Genomic DNA, 23360 nt, shown 5'->3' with positions numbered 1-23360 from the left:
TGTTATTGTCAACAATAGAGCCATATAGAGGTGGAAATGGATCTGTATGATTGAAAACTTCAATAATTGTGTGTTTATAACATACCCTTTGTTCGTCTACCAAGGAATATCCATCCCATATGTCAATAAAATTTTCTTCCAGATGAGTATTGACAGTAAAAGGAAGAGACTTCCCTATCCCATCAGGCTTGAGGAATAAATTCAGATTGTAGGCATAAAAAATAGAAGGACTGTCAGATTCCATGATATAAGATCTTTGAGGATTGAACTATAATATTAATTGTTTCTTCACTCAAATAATAATAATGGTCACATTATTACTTTGCTGGCTTTGAAAAACCTTTTGAGTTTATTGACCTCAAACTGTAGGAAATCATGATTGCTTCCATTTATTGCTTACACGATCATGATTAACATCAAAGTGAAACGTGGCGGTTACATTACTCCTCAAACTCACAATGAAATGAAATTCTACAACTCCCTTAATTTCAGTGTCTATGAAAATAGGATTACTGTGATCGAACTATATTTCTAGTACCTCAAAAGTCTTTTCAGGATTTAAATTATCAGCAAGGGAAGCATGATCTTCATCATCCTTTTCATATGGTTGATCTTTTGGTGTAGAAACATGGTTTCTACCGGTCTAGAACTGCATATGGGTTGTATCATTGGTGGAGATATTTAAAAATTCTTCATTTCCTCTGTTTATCACTTTGTCATGTAGGAAATCATGACTGGCATCCTCACAATGGTGAAAATTTTTATCATGCTCCTTGTTTTCATGCAAATCATTCATTGAATCTAGGACAGATACATCAACACATAGTTGTTCTTTGATGAGGATGGGGTTTGATGTGGGGCCACGTTCGTCACAAGTAGCCTGTCCATCAAGAACTAATCTTGTGAATTTGGAGGGTCTTTTTCAGTGATACTGTTATCAGCTTCAAGACAGGTGGGAGCTTCTTCTTCTTGTATGTCTACCACAAGGTCTTGAAAGATATTTTCATATCATCGGAATCCAGGGCCCCAATGCTCGAGAAAGCCCTCAATTAGACTAGCAATAGAAGATATTCCCTTTTGACTACGGGACCTAACCCAAGCCTTTTTTTTCGTCAAGATAGTATAGAATTAACCTCATGCATAACGTATATATATTCTTTTGAGAAGAGTATATATATTATTTTCAATCCATGTCCTTGCCCTGCAGGACCTTGAGAGGGGTATATAGATTCTTCTCAATGGAAAACAATTTTCATTTGTATGATTGTTTATGATCTAATCATCTGCAAAATATTATAGTGCAAGGATTGTTAGGGGATCTATATTCAAAAGAAGGCTTGAAGATAATATCCACTATCAAATCAACCAAGGGTAGGCTTAAAAGATCAAATTGAAAAACATTTTACTTCTTAATTCTCCCTACAAAAGAATTTTCGATTGCAAAGACTAAGCATAAACAATATTGTGTGACTAGTCTTTGACCTTGGGTAAGCTAGCTGCTACCCTCTCAAACATGATCAATGATGATGGTAAGTCTTGGGATTAGATATATTCCAGTGTGAATTCTATAATTCTACCTAGTACTTTGTCAATCCAAACATTTTGTATAGGTTTACAATGAATCCATCACAAGAGCAATCATTGAGAACCAATAACTTAAGTTATTGATGTTATGCATAACAATTGTTGTTATATTCGATATTCTGCCAACATGCCATGTAGATTTTGCTTCTCAATGTGTATCCATGTATTAATTCAACTGTTTTCAAACTATTTTATGTGATCAATGATATGCAGAGGCACTTTCATGGGTGCTTCAGATCCTAAAAGGCTGAACTTCCATACACAAGAGTTTATATATAAAAGTGAAGATATGACAGGAAATAAATTCTATCATGCTATAATAACCAACTAGGGTTTTGGTGAATAGCGTTTTGAAAATATAGTCTAATGGTTCTTACGTGTATTTGGATTCTTGTAGCAGGATAGTTCCAACAGGGTTTGATTTAGACAACTTCCATGAAAGCCATTAAGGTAATTTTTACATGTATTAGCTACAACTAGAGACTATTTTAGCACACTTTGTCTTAATGCTCCTTGTTTTTCACTAAGGATTAATGAGGATCAATGTTTCATTGATATCTTTGTGCACAAACATTAATGATTAAATAGGTTATTTTAATGATACCACAGTTGTGCATATTTGTTGTGATTACTCTTTTGTTCCCAAAATTGGTTAGATCTCACCAAAATCATTCCACACCTTATTCATCTTTCCACTTTATTTTCCCCAGCAAACAATTCCTATCTAATGCATAACGCTTATGGTGGGTCACACCATCTTTAATGACGTGAATTTGTGTCATACATTATGACAATCCTGTTTCTTGTGTCACTTTAGTATAGGTGACATATCTGTTAGAGGTTGATTGCAACCAGGAAAAGCTATTTTGGGATCTTGTGATTTGATGTGAGCTATTACAGGAAAGGTCCTGAAAGGCTTGCCTTGGTTCTGTTGTTCAAATGTTAGGTCATTAAAGTAATGGTCAAATTTTGAAATTAGTGTACATGAAACAATTGTGTGGTGTAATTTGAGGGTCTATAAAATGGCAAGTCAGTAAGAGGACAAACCTGGCTACATATGTGGTGAGAGAGATATTATAGGAAGTGATCCAATTGTCAATGTCTCATTTCATAGTATTTTTGTCCTATTGAATGATCTATGTGATCCAATTCTAGTGATAAAATGATGTTAATTTGCTTCAATTTTGAACTGGAGTTAGAGCTGAAGCATGTTTTTTTGGAAAGTAGAAGATGGATAGCTTTGAAATATCTAAATTGAGAGCAACACAAATCACGAGTTAATTCATAGTGACATTTGTGGTCCTATCAAAACAAAATCACTTTTAGGATCAATCTACTTAACCATCTCTACCATGTGAGCCCTAGAACTTTTGTTTCTAGGAAAAAGAAAACTGTAAAAAATAACAGTTTTCGGGAATCTATTAAAACTGACTCTGTAGCAATCCCTAATCACTATAAAGACCTAGATACACTTGTCATCAAATATAGACCCTGAGATATATTGACTGCTCAACAGATTATGAATCTCAACAATAGATTTTATTCAAGGTTGAATATGCTAGATGAATGTATTGTACTTCTGGAAAATTGAAGTCCATACATCATCAAGATGTACCCTGATTGTCATACATAATCATACTAATAGTAACATATTCTGACTTCCTAGGATATCAAAGGAATTGCTTTAATATTCTATACAGTTGTAGACATATTGCAAATACTTTGGAAACCTTGGTAGCTTTACTTAAGCTATTAAGCAAGCCTTCGAACTTCTAATCAGCAAGTCTTCCATATTTCATCTTCTTCCACATGCATCTTGTCATATGAGCTATCAATACTGTAAATCAACTATACATAATTTTGACAAATCTCACTCAAAGAAAAACCATAGGCACCACCAAGAACATCGACTCTCAATCTTGATGTGCATTGTACTACCCTACAATCGTTATTTCACAATTTTGTATGCAGTAGTACTAACTCATGTATAGTGATCTCAATGTCAAGACTTTCACAATTCTCAACCTTTGCAAAATGCATACAACACCTCCTCTCAACAAATGTAACTATCTGAAAGTATTGTCAATAGAATATCTGGAGAAGCAATTGAAGTGACCTTTCGAGCTATTGATTTAGAGAAAATGACTTGATATTTCAATCTCCAGAAGGGATATAGCAATATTCAATAGTAGTAAGCCGCCAATCAATTATGGATGATCAAGTGAACAAGGTAATCATCATAGTGTTCCAAAGGTGATCTTCACAAGATGAAAAGCTGAGGACATACTACCTCAAATTATATTCTTCAGATTTGAGCCACGGAGGTATTTCAACTAATAAAATAAGATCTTCAAAGATTGACACAATACAAGGGTGTGATCAACTTGAACCCCATATGGTGCTTCTGTCATTTATCTTCATCGTCATGATTGTGCCATTTATATTTATATCATATAACATCAGCTACGGGGTTTACTGTGCTAAAGACTTAACCTTGTCAATGTTACTTCTATGCAAGGTTTTTGTCAATTTATAACCCAGATCTAAGGAGATATATCATAGATACTAATTTTAGGGCACTGAGATAACGTCATATTACAGGAGAAAGCTATCTCTGGCTAGATTATAGTTTAGACTGCTTCAAATAATATTCACAGGTGTAAGCTTGATTAGTAGGAACTTAATGAAATATGAATTATGTTATACTACGAGGTTACAATAGTACAAATATGTTATATATGAGAATTGTAGTCACTATCATGGGATTTGCAGAGTATCAATTTCCATGTGTCATATCTTATCCATCGTATCAAGGCCAATATGTAGTTTGAACAGACTATTTTACATTTCAACGTGTTGTGTAGATATAATGAGTCATTGTCATGTGACTGGAGAGATCTGTAGTGATTCTTATGAACACCAGGTGGGCCAGAGTTTATAGAATGCAAATCATAAAATGTGAGTCATAAAAACAATGCAGGTCGAGGATCTTAAAGGGATGAAACACTTCTGTAATGATGAACCGAGATAATGCCAATTACTGAGAAGGTTTGATGGCAAATTGTTACAACCTTGTTTATTTTCTCCTGGACCCCTACCTGACTGGCCTTCCTCCAAACACCTTTGTTCCAATTTGCTGATGGTTTGGACTATTATTCAAACAAAAGATAAGAGCCACAGTCTCCCATCCAAGAGATCCAAGGCCTGCGGCCTCCTGCTAGCATTTCAACCTCTTGTCCAAGGCTGTCAAGGCCTATGACCTACTTGTAACACACAGCTAGGGTTGTGGCCTACTGTAGGAGAGAAAAATCCAACTATGACAAGCCCAAACATCATGCAGAACTCCCTCTCGAATGCATCTTCCTCCTTGCTGCAGTTTGGACCCATGAGAGATTACAAAGCAGTCCAAAACACATGGAAGGGTGCTTGACCTAGTTGCGCTCTAGCCTGGGCATATGTGGCCTAGAGAGAAGGATTTTACACCCTCCAAAATGCTTACCAATAAGTTGTTGTAGCAGCCCTCTTTCTGTGGCTTGTAATAGAGATTAAACACACCAAATGGCACAGAAAAATACCCAATGAGCATACCTCTGACTGTAGCCCTATCCAGCAAGAAACTCACTCTCATAATCAAGAGTTAAACTTCCCAGACAATCCTCTAGCCTCCACCCATGGTGCGTTAGACCTGCGACTCTCTCCCAAGGAAACTGTACCCTAAATAGAGATAAACATCTTCATAAACTTGACTCTTGACACCTATGTTGTTGCCTTAGATGTCCACCTTTTTTAGAGGTATGGATGATGCACTTGGATGTGTTGAAATGTGGTGAGAGGACACCTCTATATATACAATTCAATGGGGGCTCATGGGATGTGACCATTACGTTTGATGAGTCAACATAAGGATGAGGTCGACCTTATAAATTTACTTGAGAACATAAATTCAAAAACCCATTTTCCTTATCCAAATTTGGCGATCTTTAGATTTATTCTGGTCTTATCGAAGAGAGGAATTTAATGTTGCAATAATATTTCCCATAGGAGTTGTCCAAAGTGGAATTTGGCCCTATTTGCCAATTTTAACAAACCAACATGATGGAGTCTAGCTATATTAACCCTCCAGTTGTGCAAGGAAATTTTGGGTTGACAGACTTACCTTTTATACGACCTAGTTCATTCTAACAAATGAGAAATGCTTGAGAATTTTCCTTGTGTCATTTTCAAATGCTACAATGGATTATGAGTTCTTTGGCAATGTTCTCGAGGCAACTGTTACAAAAATAACAAAAAATTATATTTGGTAATTTCACAAAGATTTTTTTTACAATACCTTCTTTTGTTTGTGGCATGTAAATATATATTGAGAGTAATATAGAATAGGAAAACTAGTTGGTTTGCTTGTGATAAAGATGAGTAACTGCTTGGACACTAACTTCTAACCCTACCACATTCTTCTAGGAAAACTGGATCCAGAAATCTCCAAGGCTTCAACTACACTGATTATGTCATAGAAGTTGGAAGAACCAGAGATGCCATGGATGTGTAGTTGTTAACATTTTGAAGATGATAGCACGTGTGTCTTTCAAGGCTCATCACCAATCATAGTGAAAACAACAAATTTTACCACCAATATAGTTCCTCGGTCATGGATATCAATCAAACCTAGTTAGCCTTACTTGCTTGGTAAGGAGATGAGGCTTCATGTTTTCCATCCTGTTTTCCCCAAAGAAAGTTATTCTACCAGTTTAAATTATTCATTACTTTCCCCTTTTACAAGCAAACACTTGGCAAAAAAAAGATTTCACACCTGGGAGTGTTTTGTAGGATAAAGGGAAAGGTGAGTGGGTATCCTAGTAGTATTTGCATTGGTATTATCACCATTACACCACTTTTCATATGGGTCTTCACAAGAGAGAATCACCATTACACTTTGTTGATTTATAAGCAATGATTTGGCTGAGTGACTTGGTGCAAACTCACTACGTTATATGTCATTTATAGATCAATAAATGTTAAAAGATTTTCCTTGTATGGATCATACTAGAATAACTGAATTGTTTCAGAGATATGGGAATGACGACCTTATATTGTTTGACCTATCAGAGATAGCAAACCAATGCCAAGAAAAGAAATTACACATTATATATGATAAGTGGGATCACCCATGACAATCTTTACTTCAACCTAATCTAGGTGAACTCGAGAGGCATGCTCTCATAATTACTTTTGAAGAGACTGTGCTAACTATGGAGGAAATATGAATTCTCCATCTTAATCCTCCATGGAAACTTCGAGGTCAAACCCTTAGCTATGGGTCAGGCTTATTGAGTTGTTACCTCCTATGTGATCTTCCATTGATAGTTTATGATGGATTTCTTTATTTATTTGATGTTTTGGGTTTGGTCCTTAATATGTCTTTGAACCCTGGTCATTTTATACCTTCAAGATCCCCAAGTGCAAAAATGTATTATTTACGAGGTAAAAATTTGCTTGGGAGGTTCCAAGATCAATTTCTTCCATTTTTGTTTAGCAAAACTCTTTCTTGGGGCTCATATGATTCTACAATTATTTGTATGCCTTCGAAGTCGAACTCTACAAAAGATACTATTGAAAGTGGTGATCAGAGAATCAAATGATTATTTAACAAATTTAAAGATCATGGTTTTGTTGTATTGTTGGTTTTTATGTCAATTGAACAGGTGTTATTGTCAACCCGGGAAACAGGATTATCATTTCCATGCCAGAAATACGCTGTCTCTGTGGGTCCCATATTTTCCATTCTAAGGAGTTTATTTCCTAAAAAAAAAAAAGTGGAGAAATTTTCAAATATCAAATCTATTTAGTAGCTCAAGTGTTGCGACAAAATTGCATACTATAGATGTATGCATAGTTGAAGATGGGAGCGAAATTACTGACAAATGGCTTGTTACCATTACCCTTGGCTTTGGATAGACAAGTGTGGCATTGGATAGGAGGTATATGTCTTACAACTTGGCTCAAATTGTTGGTGTTGCTACAAATGTGTCCCATACTAGAAAAACTACGAGGGTTTTTTTAGATAATTGCATGTTGTCCCCCCTTCCATTGAATTTCTTAGCCAGCATGCTAGTGATGATCATTGTATGTTTTCTTATATGCCACAATGTAGGGCGATATCTTTTTGAAAATGAAGCCTTCGTAACTACTTTAGGAAATAAACATGATACACACAATCAACTTATTGCCTCTTGGACTAAGGAATTGATGGCTTTTGTTCACGATTCCTATGTGGAATTAATTGTGGGATTTCAAAGACTTAGAAAGGATCCTTTAGCTTCATGTGTGGACTTATATGTTGCTCAAGTTGTGAGTGGGATCTTGCAGATCTCTACTGATAAAGTTTATTCATTTTGGCCACGGGAAGCCTAAAATACTATCTCCTAATCAACTTCCATCTATTGAAGGTTTTATGAGTACTTCAAAAATTCCAGGTGTTGAGTGGCAATTTTTGATAAAGGGAGTTACAAGGCCTTTTTACTCACATCTTGTTGAACTACTTGTTTGGCAAAAATGTTGTTTTTTGATTGTGTTTGTGCTATGCGTAAATCTAACACGTGTTATATTTTCTTCACCTTGCAATGTTTTTATTGACAACATGCTTCTATTTTGGCTCGAAGAAATCTAGCATGCATTAGATTTTTTTTCACTACAATGTGGTTGTTGGCAATATGCTTTTGTTTGTGCTAGAAGTAAATATTACCATGTGCTAGATTTCTTTTATTTAGAAATGTTATAATGTGTTTGTGTTTGTGCTAGAAGGAAATCTACCATACATTAGATTCCTTTCACCCTTCTATGAGTTTATTGACAATGTGGTTGTATATGCGTTAGAAGCAAATCTAGTGTGCACTAGATTTCTTTCGCATTGCAATGTTGTTGTTTGTAGTTCAATTGTTTGTGCTAGAAGGAAATCTAGTATGCGTCACATTTCCCTCACCTTACAATGATGTTATTGGCAATGTTCTTGTGATTGTGCTAAAAGGAAATCTAGTATGTGCTAGATTTCTTCTGCCCTAGAATGTTGTTGGTAATATGTTTGTGTTCATGCTATAACAAAATCTAGCATGCGCTAGATTCTTTAGCCATACAATGTTATGTGTTTGTGTTTGTGCTAGAAGGAAATCTATCACACACTGGATTTCCTTTGTCTTGCAGTGGTGTTTTTGGAAATATGCTTGTTTGAGCTAGAAGTAAATCTAATATGCAGTATGTTTCTTTCACCCTACATTATTGTTATGTACTTGTGTTTGCGAGAGAAGGAAATCTAGCATGTGTTAGATTTCATTCACCTCGCAATATTGTTATTGGTGACATGTTTGTGTTTGAGATATAAGTACAAATAGCATGTTACATCTAATTCACGTTGCTATATTTTTATTTGAAATATGCTTATGTTTGTGATAGAAGAAAATATAGTATGAGATAAATTTGTTTTACCCTACAATATTGATGTTGGCAATATGTTTGTGTATGGTGGAAGGAATTCTAACATGCACTAAATTTATTTTGCAATGCACTATTGGTGTTAGAAACGTACTTGTGTTTGTACTAGAATATTTCTAGTATGCAATAGATTTCTTTTGCAATGCAATATTGTTGTTGGCAAGATGCTTGTATTTGTGCTAGAATGAAATATAACTTGCATTGGATTTATTTTTCAATGCAATATTGTTGGAAATGTACTTGTGTTTGTGCTAGAAGGAATTCTATCACGCATTGGATTTCGGTTGCCCTACAATGTTATTGCTGGCAATGTGCTTGTGTTTATGCTAGAAGTAAATCAAGTGTATGCTAGATATCTTCCACCTTGCAATGTTTGTCTTTGACAATGTGATTGTATTTGTGCTAGAAGAAACTCTAGAATGTGTAAGGTTTCTTTTACTTTACAAGTTTTTGTGAGTAATATGCTTCTATTTAAGTTATGAGGAAATTTAGCATGTGGTGGACTTTGTTCACCTTATAATATTGTCATTGGCAATGTGCTTGTGTTTGTCCTAGAAGGAAATCTAGCATGTGCTACATTTATTTTACCATGTAATGTTGCTTCTAGCAGTATGCTTATGTTTGTAGAAGAAGGAATGATATTGATTGTTAGCTTTCATTCGAGGTGCAATGTTGTTGTTCGAAATGGGCTTCTACTTGTGATAGAGGGAGAGCTAGCACATTATATTTCCTTCATAATGTAATGTTGTTATTAGAAATATGTTTGTCGTTATGCTAGAAGGAAGGTTAGAATGTGTTAAATTTCCTTCATATTGCAGTTGAAAATATGTTTGTGTTTGTGATAGAAGTAAATCTTGCATGTGTTAATTTTTTTTCACAATGCAAAATTATTGTTAGAAATTTGCTTGTATTTCTGTTAGAAGGAATTATAGAATGCACTAGATCTTTGTTCTTCTACCAAAAGGAAAACTATCAAGATTTCACACACACCAAGGTTAGTGCTCTGATATTGTTCTTGGCAGTGCATTTGTGATTATTCAAGAAGGATACCTAGTGATTACTAACTTTCTTCTAGACACCATTACACTTATGCAACCGATGCTCTAGGAGTGACATTTTTTAAATAATCACAATGGTTAGAGTTATAGTTTTTGATGTGCCTTTTTATTGAATTTGGAACAATTTATGAAGATCAATGATAGTGCAAAATAATCGTATATAAATATATGTTATTTTTGGCACTACATTTGTGCTTGAGTTGGAAGGAAAGATAATGGTATAGCTTTCCTTTTGGCACAAACACAATAATCCAATCATAATTATTTGATCCATGGAGAATAATGTGAGATTTGTATAATTTTGAAGTTTATGAATAAATGTCTTATTGAGGTATACTATATTTTTCTTCCAATGCAATTTCTCTACTTTTAGAATAAAAATGAGAATTATCTAGTATTTACAGTAACAAAAATTTTATTTGGAAGAAAACCTCTAGTTTGGATTTCGATTATCAGGTTCAAACATCAAACATCTTCACTAAGTGAAATATAAATATAATTTCTCCTTCTCATGGGGATTTTAGACATCTTATGTAGCATCGATCTTGGAATTTCTTATATTTTCCAAAGGACCATGTTTTGGTTCTTCAATTTCTACAAATTTCTTATGATCATTATTCATACACATGCATCAAGACTACAAGTGTCATTTCTAAAGTTAAATAGGAACTTGGTGGTTTGATATGAGGTTATATTTTTCATTCTATGATACTATCTACATCTCTAATTGCTTGGTCTTCATATATATATTTTTTGTGTAATTTGTATGTAAAGTAATTTTTGGTAGTAGGCACTAGATGGTGGGAAACAATGTTTCATTACATACAATATGACTACCATACTATTTAAATTATTGCATCTATATTACTTTTTTTGTAAGTTGCGTTTTTGAGAAAATATAAAGTCACACTTTACATGGTTCAACCTTTTAATTACATGTTACATTTAATTTTTGTTACGGAATTGATACAAGCTACAATGGAAAATATAATTTTGGCAAAAGGGGACTATGTTGATCTCCTTATTAATGATCAGGTCATTGGGCTAGGAAGGGTTGAATCTGCAGAGTCTAGAACTTATTATGTCAGAGAAAGGGTTAATGCAGGTTATGTTACAATTTTGATAATTGGTATCACTCAACCACATTTGATTGATGAGGATGTTAATGAAGGGGACATACATCCATGGAAGTTCATAGATTTGAGACACAACTTAGGTAAATCAAAATATTGAGGCATGTGTTAAATATTATTGATAGTATAGTAAATGTTTTATTGAGTAAATACTAACCTTATTTACATTCGTTTCTAGGTGAAAATTTTTCTTCTACATTTTCTATTGGAGACAAGGTAGATCTTTTGGAACATGGATTGAAGTTGGGTGAGGGCTCCATATTCAATACAAAGCTTGGGCATAAAGTGCATAGAAATATGGTAAATAAAGGATGCATAGTGGTTAAAATTGAGAAGGTGTTAAAACATGATGCTCCTCTACCACATCCAACAGGATTTGAGCATACATTAGGGGGTGCATTGGAATATTATGAGATTTGGCCAGAATTAGATTTGGAGCCTCACTGTCATGATCATCCTATAAATATTCCCCAAGATAGGGTTAGATTCATATGTACAAAGGTTTCTCTTACACATGAATGCATGGGAATAAGCATGTGAATTGCCAAAGGAATGCTAGTTAATGTCTGTGAGGAGCACATTGTTGAGGGTGAAACACTAGGTGAAATGGAATTTGGTGTTTTTTTGGAAGAGATAGATGGAAATTGTGAGATATAAATAATTGTGGATAAGTCTATATACTGTTTGGTTATATTACCAATAAATAAATTGGTGGATAACAAAGGTGTGATATTAAGGGTCAAGGAAAAGTTCAAGGAGCCACCCAAGGAAATGGCGATATGGGATGTTATAGAGGACACAAATCCCTTAAACAAATGGGATGGGTATCTTTGTAATGAAAAAGATAGAAACTCAATTGATATGCATGTAACAAGGCCATATAAAAGGATTAAATGAGTTATGGCTACAAGAAAAATTGTGAAATGTTAAACAAAAATATATGAAGTGAAAGAAATTCGACTTTTGGCAGCAGGTGTATGTTGTGGAAAAGATTGTCTTAACCTGTGGATAGGAAGGCCATTGCAGGTACTAGGAGGGGTATGAGACAAAGATATAAAAATGGTATTAGGGAATTTGTCTTAAATTCACTCATGTCAAACATAGTCATGTGAAAGAGCCATGGCCATGGCCTACCACCTATTGCTATAAATGTAAAGGACATGCGATTTAATGGGAATATTATTTGTAAGAAATCATGGTATAAGATACATAAGATTCCTCAAAGCACATTTTATAACTACCAACATTATTTCCAAGATGGATAGATCAAAGTTATTCATGGTAACACCAACACATGCAAATCATGAGCTCACACAAAGGCAGGCATAGAAATATTGCACAAAATTGTAGTGGATAATTCAGAATTTTCACCAAACCAAACACGTCAAGTTGAAGAAGATGGAACATATTCTCCTTTAAGATTTCTTCCTTCGACTTACACACAAAATTATTTGTTAAAAGAGATCAATGAGGCTCTTCAAAAGCTCAATTACCCATCAATATCACAGTCAACAATGAGCAAGATCTGGAATACTATGTTTCGAGATGTGGCATTTTCAAATAACACCAACTTCAGTAAATTCAGTGAATGTATTGTGTTGAAAGCACAAATGAAGTAAGAAACTACAAAAGAGTTGGAAGAAAAGGCACAAGGTAGGTTGAAAAAACATAACAAGATTGTTATGTGTGGAAGATAATGCTACTATGCCCACATAATTATGTTAGAGTTGTTTCAAAATGAGTATTTGAGCATTATCCATGATGAAATGGATGAAACAAAGACTTCAATCCCAAGGCTACGTGTCAAATCAAAATCTATTGTAGGAACAAATTTAGGTTTGTCATTGACAGGTATGCTTACACATGGGCATAAGAGAAGAGGTTTTGGTCATTTCTCTTTACAATTTGTACATATGGGATCACAATTTACTATTACATCCCTTGAAAAGTGCTTAAGGGACCTTGAAGACCCACAAATGGATATGTATGGTGATCTACTTTATGAAAGTGGAAGTTCAAGAAACCCACTTACAAATGCATTACTTGACACCTCTATTTACTCAAAATGTCAAGTGTACAAGGATGATTTTATATCTCATGGAAGATCAAAAAGTCAAAATGTTGATTTTAAACGTCTTCCTCGACATTTGTTGTTACAGTTGGACAATGCAGCAAGTGATAATAAGAATCGCTATCTTTTTATGTTTCTATCACTTTTAACTACACTTGGTGTCTTCATCACTATTGAGGTTGGGTTCTTGCCTGTGGGGCACACTCATGAATACATAGATGGATCCTACAGAAGAATGTCTTCCAACCTAGAAAGTATAGATATATATTCTTAACCTGAAATGATGGATACATATCGCATAATTGAAGAAAATCAAGTGTTTCCACCTATACTTATTAACAAGGTCTATGACTTCAAAATTTTCCTTAATGGATACACCAAGGAGGGAAAAAATGCACTAGTTGGACATCTTAATGTCAAATACTTCCAATTTCTTGTACTTAATGATGTTTCAATACTAAGGTACAAAGAATCAATTAGAGAAAATAAGTCGTCATAACAAGTTGAGTTATGGAGATGATGAAGGTTGACCTATAATTCCCATAGGGAAGACATCTTTCTGAGCTTCCAAACAGAATGATGTCTATTTAAAAGAACTAAACAAAGGGATAACATCATACATAAAAATGTGGTAAGACACTATCTGGAATGAGGATTCATCAACTATTACAGAGGAATGGAAAAATAAAGTAGTGTTTTGGGAAAGAGTTCTTGATACATTAGATGGAATCTATAATGATCATAGAATAATAGATGGAAGTGATTCATCTTCTGAGGATTTCTGGCCCAAGAGAAGGCAAAGCATTGATGTTGATTGTAATGCACTCCATGTAATCTCAAGTATTATGGATGGAGATTTTGATAATGCGATAGATGAACCAATATATGTTGGATCCAAATGAAGCAAGCCAAAGCCAACATTCAATCCGATGATTGATGTTGAGAAAGGAAGGATGTTGCTAGTTAGATCAGGAAATGAGGATGCATGAGAGATGATTTGGATGGCAAAATCCATCTTAGATATCTTTAGGGATAATGAAATTGAGAATCTTCATGTAAAGGTTGACTAGTGGAAGCCTATGTCAGGAAAATACAATGGAAATTTTTTAGAGCAATATTGGATACCAAATCCTGATGACACAGAACTTGGTTCTATTCTAATTAATACCATATTGTGGGCATGGATGCCAAAGAAAGAACACTGCAAGAACAAATATCTTAAGATTAGGTTTATATGATTCATGAATGTAATTTTTTTTGAAGGATCTATTAATATACATTCAGATACACTTTTCAATATTTGTTGTATATAAAATATTACCTTCATATTATTTTTGGAGTTTTATATTATTTAGTATTTCAATATAATCATGTGTTCATACAAATTACATGACATTGCCATAAAATATTTAAGTTTTCAAAGCTTTATTTGACCAACATGACTTCTCACCATATGAAATATGCATAATCAAATTCAATAATACACTTAAAAAATTCTTCTAAACTTGGTCTATTAAAACAATAGTGGGGTACCTAATTAGTATTCTATTTAATATAAATCATTTAAACACTTAATGAATAGATGATAGACACTTGTAATAATGTTTGAAGTGAGTTTTCCTTAATATTCCTTATTACAATTGATATAAATCAAATTTGCTATTTTGTTGCACTCTAATTTATAAAAAAAAAATTGAGCATTGAACAACACAACTAGACTCATAGAATATTTCCTCTTATAGATTTTGAAGTGGTGCCAACATTGTACTATTATAATAAATTTGTACTCAACTTAGGAAAAGTAGTTAGTGTCAATTTAAAATGGTCAATAATAGTAAGAAAAACAAATTAATATATTGTTGAAAAACTTTATAGGTAAGATTTTTTTACAAAATCTATTATTCACGTGTCAAATTTAATACATAAATAAAAATATTAATGATAATAGAAATGATGTAAGGAATCTAAGTTTTAGATGAATGTTAATATGTTCTTTTCAATACAACATCCTTAAACACTACAGGAATAAAAACTAAACATTTGTAATAAGTAGTTTAGTCTATTTTCTCTCTTTCCTGTTGTATTTGAAAATAATCAAATTGTACTACTTTGTTACTATTCTAATTCGTGATTGATTTTAATCATTAAAATGATTAGTAATTGAGTTGAGAGGCTCATCCTACAACCCAGTATGAGGAGATGTGTAAGTTTGTCTGTCCATTTGTGCCCCTTTAAAATAAAAATTATGTTCTAAATAGAAAAATAAAAAAATGAATATGTTGTAAACTAATTAGAAGAAAAAAAATGTGTGAATTAGATGTTTAAATGTTATACTTTTCAAAAATATTTCAACTAGAGATTCAAATAAACTATTTGAAGATCTATGTTAACTAATTTATGTCAATATCAACTTCATATATATCTATATATAAAAAAAATAAGTTTATATGGTTAAATTTTTTATTGGTCTTATGTATACTCTATTTAGCATTCAAAAATACAGTTTCAACAATGTAAAATAACACATTGTATTTTTCACTCTAAAAATGTTTGCACGTGAAGAAATTTGATCCCTACATTTGTACTTAAGATGGACCTATGTTGGTATATATTGGACACATTACCGTGCTCATTTGTCATTAAATAATTTTATACTTAATATGTATCTTGCATATTAATCTATTATTCATTAAGTAAGCCTCAATCAACTTAGTTTTTAACACAAAAGTACAAATAATAAATAATAAATAAATTATGCTACTACTCACATTCAACATTTAATTTGATCCTAAAAAAATATTTTCTCCTCAACTCTAAAATGGTGCAAATTTCCTACAATAGTATGAAATGATGATGGTGATAATGATGATTATCATCCACTAAGACCAAATATGGTATATAAGAAGGCAAAAAGGTATTACCCAAAATTATTTCGAATTTTATTGTTATGCTCAAAAAGCATTAAAAGAAGTGTTTCAAGCTCATCATAATTTTGTTTAGTTAAAAGATCAAGAAGGTTGGTAGCATCACAAGTATTTTTAAATTTAAATCCAATATGAGTATAAACTCGATGATCTATGAGATTTTTTAAATCTTCAACAATATTACTAGTGTTGCAAAGGTGATAGACTTTTAAATTGTGCCAACATTGTCTTAGTAATAATTGTAACTTAACACATACATGATATTTACTATATCGGATTATAATTAAATGGGTTAATAATAGTAAAATACACATCATTCTTTTCATAAAAAAAACTTAACCAACTTATATTTTAATACAAACCATAAAAATATTAAAATAGATAATGTAAGGAATCCAAGATTAAGATGTGAAAGATTTGCTTTTGCAAGTTTATATGAATTTGTTTAATAAAGTTTATCATGATAATTTTTTGACAAAAAATGATGAATATCTACATTAAAATTAGTGAAATAAGTAAATTTGTAATCCCCCAAATTGAAAAAACTTAATCTAGTTAAAGTTATATATTCTAGATCCACTGAATACTTCCAAATTTAATAAAATTTGTGTTATTTCCTACACCGAGAAATTTGTTTTATTTCTGATTCACTCTCAAAGTAAGGGGAAGATCATGGACACATCAATATCCCCTGAGAGGGGTTCCACCACACAACAGAAGCAGGTGGATAAGGTCATGGAAAAATACAGGGACATCTTCTCCTCTCCCACAGGGGTACCTATGTATTGTCAGGTTAAGCATTCAACCAATATAACTCTCGGAGCACCTATACCCAATGGTCCAATATGTGAATGCTCTGTTCTGAAAATTGAAGAAATCAAGTGGCAGATCTAGGAGTTGTTGCAAAAAAGGCACATCTGACCAAGTTCCTCACCTTGTGGGAGCCTGCTTATACTTGTACAGAAGAAGGATGGGACTTGGAAAATCTACATTGATTATTGGGCACTAAATAAAATCCTTTTCAAGAATAGGTATCCAATCCCATAAATTTATGACCTTCTGACCAGCTCAAGGGGTCCAAGTACTTCAACAAGATCAATTTGAAGTCTGGATATCACTAGGTTCCAATAGAACCCATAGATGTATGGAAGACCACCTTCAAATCCAAGGAGGGCCTTTTTGACTGGTTGGTCATGCCTTTCGAGTTGACAAATTCCCCTATAACTTTTATGAGGCTAATGGATGACATCTTGTGACCCTTCATCAACTCATTTGTGGTTTTATATTTGGACGACATCCTCATCTTTAACAAGAATTGGGAAAAGCACTCGCAACACATTAGATAGGTCCTTCAAACCTTGTAGCAAAATATGTGCCAACTTGGAGAAATGCATCTTTGACATGAGCCATGTCCAATATATGGGTTACATCATTGATGTTCAAGGAGGGCATGTGGATCGGGCTAAGATCCAAGTCATTCGAGATTGACTAGCCCTAACCACTCTAACAGAGCTTCGCACTTTTTTGGGCCTTGCCAATTTTGATTGGAGGTTCATGTTGGGATTCTCTCACATCACTTGGCCTTTTAGTCAAGTTATCAAGGGTGGAGTGAAAGAAAAGTTATTCTAGTCTAATTCCTAACAGAAGGTGTTCGTTGAGTTGAAGCATCGCCTTTGCTCTGCACCAACACTCACATTGCCAGACCTGCAACAACCATTTGAAATTGCTACATACGCCTCTGACAATGCTATTGGTGCATTTCTCACTCAACAAGGCCATCTGGTGGCCTATCATAGTGAGAAACTTTTCAATACAATTCAAAAATACCCCACCTACAATAAAGAAATGTATTCCCTCATGCAGACTTGCTGACAATGGAAACATTACATTCTAGGGAAGGAGACGATCATCCACACAGATCACCGATCTCTTTAGTTTATACAAACATAAGGGAAGTTTCACAACAATCTCCATCAGAAGTGGTCCAAATATTTGCAAAAATTCCATTTGAACATTAAATACAAGGAGTGAAGCACTAATCATGTTGCAGATTGCATCAGTTGACCCCTAGTTGTAGCACTAACCACTATTCTAAACTCTTGTGGCCACGATATATCTAGATGGCCATGACTGTACAAAACTTATCTAGAGTTCGCCATCACATACCATATGCTAGTGGATGGCAAGCAAGTTCTAAACTTCCAACTCCAAGACACATTATTATGTTACCCGGGTCACCTTTTTGTTCCTTCAAGCGAGTGTGCCAAGCTGATTTGGGCAGCACACTACAGTTGGGTCACAAGACATTTTGGTGTGGAGAAAACTATAGCAATACTACAATTTTTTTTATTGGCCAAAACTCTGAAAAAATGTTGAAAAATATATTAGATCCTTCACTGCCCATGCTATCCCCAAGCCAACCATCAAGAAGCAAGGCATGTACACTTCTATGGCTACTCCCAGCCAGCCTTGGGAATCCATCTCCATGGACTATATGTCTAGCCTCCCTTCTACCAAGCATGGTAATGACTGTATTTGTGGTCATGGACAAATTTTCTAAGATGGCTATATGGGCGGCTTGCAAGAAGAGTATCACAAAAAATGACACTTCCAAACTCTTGTTTTAATGAGTATGGTAACATTTCGGGATCTCACAAACCATTATATCATATCGGGATAGTAGGTTCCTAAGCACATTCTAGTTGAGCTTCTAGTCATTATTGGACATCAAGCTCACCAAGTTGATTATATTCCATCCTCAAACTGATGGTTAGACATAGGTCATCAACAAGATGATTGTGCACATACTACGCATGTACAAATCCAAGCATCCACAAACATGGGATGAGAGGCTTCCCTATGTGCAACACAGTTGTAACAATGCTTAGATCGATAGCTCGATTGGTGGCAACTCCTTTCAAGTGGGTATGGGATTTCAACCATTATGTCTGATTGTTTTTTCCATGCCTCATGTGAATACACAGGCATAATCCACACATGCACACTATGAGGCTAATAAAGCAACCAATTTTATTGAATGCATCCAACACATCTACTAGTAGGTTCATGACGTCTTGGATAAATCTAATGCCAAGTATAAAAAACGACATCATCAACATCGAGTGCCACATAATATTCAGGTGGGCGATAAAGTTTGGTTGTATTTATAGAAAGAACGCCTTGCCAGAGCCCATCAAAATCTCTGACCACTCTGATATGGGCCTTACACCATCACGAAGGTTGTGGGAGACAATGCTTTCAAGTTCAACATTCCCCCATTCCTTGGCATGCACCCAATGTTCAATGTGGACTGCCTTCATCCATACTTTCCACCATTGCTGGACACATCAAACATTGTTGAACAACTAACACTGTTATATGGAAAATTCACTTTTGCAGACAAAAATGAACTCCCGAGATCTAGAGTTCTGATCTAGAAAAACAAAGGGAAAAAATATTTATGTTTTCCTTAGAGATTTTAGAATATGGAAAAGGGACCTACCTAGAATCTATAGTAAGTCCTCCTCTTCTCCTTGCTTGTAAGATCCAACTTTGGCTCCTCACGCTATAAATGGAACTTGCAATAAAGATTAAAAGAAGCAAGGGAACTACAATATCCACATATCATAATCCAATATCTCTAATCAACGATTCAACATGACATTGAAATACATAAGCATCAATGATCTGATTTATAATATTAGTTTGCAGTGCTAAGATCTTCCTCAGATTATTAACAAAATGCTTTCATTGTGCTTAAGGATTCATCAATTTTTGCAAGTGAAATGAAGAGTTTTTATGTTAATTTTATGAGAAATTTAACATATATCAGAAACTAAACAATTACATAAACATGTAGAAAAAATCATCAAAAGAACATTACAACAAGCACATGATAAATGAGTTCACCCCTCCTGGGCTACGTCTCCTTGGTCCAACTTCTAATGGCTTGGGCCTCTCTATTATGTTCAAAAGTGTAAAACTTTGTGTTTACAATGCTCAAATGCTTCTGAAACCTACTCCAATTAGTCCAACATGTTCAAAAATGGCTATCTAGCCTCTTTTTGCATCCAATTTGGTGAAAATTTGAAGAATTTATGACTTCCCCTTGTTTTCCCATTATTCGCTCCACAAATTGCTCCAAACCCGACATGATCCTACAAATTAGCTCCGAAAATCTGCTAACCGAGTGAGAATTTTTCCGTGTGGCAGACCATAATTTGTTGGCACTAACTATCCATCGCAAATCACAATCGGCAAAGTTTGGCAGGTCTTATGGTCTGTGAAAGTGACAAGTGATGTGCGATTGCGATACAACAGACTTGACAAGACATTAAACTGCAGCCTAACCTTATCGCCTTCGGGATATCATAATCGGTGAGAAAACAATGGTCCTATACATATGCAAGACCTATCTTATTAAAATATGTAGTTGCGATATCGCATTGCAACCTGAACCTGTTGGGGCCAATTCTGTAACACCTCCCTTCGCTGATGTGCGATTTCGATTCTCACATCGCACCCTGGCTTGCTTTGGGGCCAATTTTTAATGTTGACACATCTCCGATACACAATTTGTGAAATGCGGGGACCAATGGAGACTTGCCATTTGGTGCTTCCTGATTTGTTGATGAAACCTGCCACATTATCCAATATTGCCATGTGTCCAAGTCAAACTGGAACTTTGACTTGCTCTAACTTCTACATATGAGCTCAGATTTGAGTGTTGTTCACACCGTTGGAATCAGAATGATGAGATCTTCAATATGAATCTAAGTTTAACAAGATTCTAACACTTTGATTTTTGAGCGTAATTTTGATTGCTTGATCACTCCTCCCCACTGGAAGCCTTTTGGACCCCAAGATATTACTTTCAATTGACCAACAGGTGACGGTACAATTCCCTCACCTTTCTAATCTCAATCCATTGATCATTGAATTGGAACTTGTGATCTCCATGATTCTTGTTGTGCCTTTCTGTGTACTTGCCTTTAACACTTTCAAGCTATTCTTGCATTGTTTGTTGTACCATTTGGAGTTATTCAATGAACACTTTGGCCTCGTCAATGTTACTATCAGTAGCAACATCCTTCTTACCAAGATGATACAATACATTATGATATAAATGGTAATCAAATTCCTCCACTCGATTCCTTTGACTCAAGCTTGAATATACATCTTGAAAGTATGTATTTTTATGTACATAATGTTCACGTAAAACAAAATGATGCTTGAGGAAAGTAGTTATATAGACTATAGGCCTAGAAAGTACATCAAAAAACTTGTCGCTTATACCTTTTGACCGAGTGGAATAGTAGAAGAGAACCCATCCAATAGAAGTATCTTTGTCCCTGTAGCTTAAAAAATTTATGATTGAAAATTTATGAATGAAAAGAAATGGGCTTACCACATTGCAAAAAGACTGCACCCATGGCATAGTCACATACAACAACCTGAAACTTAAATGACTATCTCAAGTCTCGAAAATCAAGTACTGGAGTTGTACTGATATTTTGTTTTAAAGCATCAAATGCCTCTTATTGTTTTCCTCCCCTATAGAATACCTTTTGCACAACTACCAACAAATTCAAATGAACTACAATAGAAGAAAAATTAACAAAATGTCTCCTCCAACATTGGGCTGCTCCCATAATACTTCTTACCTCTGTAACTATCTTGGGCCTTGGCCAATTTACAATAACATCAGCCTTGCAGGGATCTATTTTCAACTCACCTCCTCCAACAATATGACCCAAGTAAACTAAAGAAATCTTTCCAAACTCACACTTTGACATCTTAAGATACAACTGTTCTTTTCTCAAGACATCAAGTACTTTTATTACATGCATGACATGCTCATCATGATATTTACTGAAAATTAAGATGTCATCTAAGTAGACTATGCCAAATTCATCAAGAAATGGCCTCAACACATCATTCATCACATGATGAATGTAGCAAGAGCATTACATAAGCCAAAAGACATAACTAGCCATTAAAACAAACCCTGTTTTGTTTTGAAAGTTGTCTTCCAAATGTCTCCTTCAACTATTCTAATTTCATTGTAGCCACTTATTAAGTCCAGCTTAGTAAAATACTTTGCATCTTTCAATTAATCCAGTAAATCATCTATTCAAGGTAGTGGATAACAGTTTTTTACCGTAATTTTGTTTATTCCATGAAATTCCACACACATGTGCCATGTTCCATCCTACTTTGGCACCAATACAATAGGTGAACCACAAGGCGAGGAAGATGGTCTGATGATCCCTTTATTCAACAATCCCTGGATTTGTGTCTTAATTTTTGCAGTTTCCATCACTGACATCTTCTACATGCCAATGTTAGGAAGAAGACACTTTTGTTGCAACTATAACTCAGGTTGGATTCCTCTCTTGGGAAGTAATCCCTTTGATTCCTAAAACATTTCATCAAACTGGTTAATAGCGTCAACGAAATCAGTTTTCAAATTCAAATTATAACCATCAAATGCTTCATAATCAATATCATTCTCAGGTTTGATCATGAGAAGCAAAAAATTCTTGCTCAAATTCACCAATCTTTTCATCTGCCCTGCATTAACAATAGAAAGATTTGTTTTCTTGTTGTGAGCTCTCACGACATATTCTACTACATTTTTGAATAAATGATATTTATTTTCATGTTGATGGAAGATAGTTTTTCTATCATAAAGGTACGGGTTGCCCAAAGCTATGCCACAAATACCTGACAACACAATGTCAAGCTCCACTTCATCTATGAAATTTGTAGTAATAGTGAATCTTAGTTTACACTTTCTAGTAACCTGCAACTATGCATTGTCACATACCCATCCAAGTGGATATGGTTTATGATGTGGAACAGTTTCCATATTTAAACTCTTCATAATGTTTTCAGAGATAAGATTGGCTTGAGAGTTGCTATCGAACAACGTATCAATCTTGTTATGTTTTGAGATGACCCTTATGTAAAACAGTTCTATTCTCCTATTTTCATTTGGAATTTTATTTTGGAAGTTTGAAGAAATAGTGTTGGCAATGGATTATTTTCCTTTTAACCCCATGGCTATGATTTTAGTTTCATCGCCTGAGTCAGATCCCAAATCTTG

The sequence above is a fragment of the Pinus tabuliformis genome, chromosome 9 (assembly GCF_031772625.1).
Source record: "Pinus tabuliformis cultivar Carrire ecotype Pingquan chromosome 9, CPIR1, whole genome shotgun sequence".
Taxonomy (NCBI): Eukaryota; Viridiplantae; Streptophyta; class Pinopsida; order Pinales; family Pinaceae; genus Pinus; species Pinus tabuliformis.
The sequence above is the reverse complement of the archived record's forward strand: the minus strand, read 5'-3'. Positions refer to the sequence as shown.